Genomic DNA, 989 nt, shown 5'->3' with positions numbered 1-989 from the left:
AGTGGTTTGAATTTGAAGGGTGAGGTTGGTGGGGATTTATGAAGGATGGATGTGAGTGGTGAAGAGAAAGATGGGATTTGATAGGTGAAGGGTTTTTGGGGAAGAGGTGTTGAGGTGATTGGTGAATGGGGGAAGAAGAGAGAGTGATGGTAGGGTCCTGTGGGGTCCACAGATCCTGTGGTGTATTGGAAAAGGCATCCTTGCACCAAATGGCATCAAAATCCATGTTTTGAGCCATTTCTGGCGTTAAACGCTGGGCTGGTGCCCATTCCTGGCGTTTAACGCCAGGTTCTTGCCCTTTCCTGGCGTTTAACGCCAGTCTGGTGCCCCTTTCTGGCATTAAACGCCCAGAATGGTGCCAGACTGGGCGTTAAACGCCCAACTGCTAGGCTTACTGGCGTTTAAACGCCAGCAGCTTCTTCCTCCAGGGTGTGCTGTTTTTCTTCCTGTTTTTCATTCTGTTTTTGCTTTTTTCATTAATTTTGTGACTTCTCATGATCATCAACCTACAAAAAAAAAGATAAAATAACAAAAGAAAATAATTAATTAGAAAACATTGGGTTGCCTCCCAACAAGCGCTTCTTTAATGTCATTAGCTTGACAGGGGACTCTCATGGAGCCTCAGAAATGCTCAGAACCGTGTTGGAACCTCCCAACACCAAACTTAGAGTTTGAATGTGGGGGTTCAACACCAAACTTAGAGTTTGGTTGTGGCCTCCCAACACCAAACTTAGAGTTTGACTGTGGGGGCTCTGTTTGGCCCTGTTTTGAGAGAAGCTCTTCATGCTTCCTCTCCATGATGACAGAGGGATATCCTTGGGCCTTAAACACCAAGGATTCTTTATTCACTTGAATGATCAACTCTCCTCTATCAACATCAATCACAGCCTTTGCTGTGGCTAGGAAGGGTCTGCCAAGGATGATGGATTCATCCATGCACTTCCCAGTCTCTAGGACTATGAAATCAGTAGGGATGTATTGGTCTTCAA

The sequence above is a fragment of the Arachis duranensis genome, unplaced genomic scaffold (genome assembly GCF_000817695.3).
Source record: "Arachis duranensis cultivar V14167 unplaced genomic scaffold, aradu.V14167.gnm2.J7QH unplaced_Scaffold_608113, whole genome shotgun sequence".
NCBI lineage: Eukaryota > Viridiplantae > Streptophyta > Magnoliopsida > Fabales > Fabaceae > Arachis > Arachis duranensis.
The sequence above is the reverse complement of the archived record's forward strand: the minus strand, read 5'-3'. Positions refer to the sequence as shown.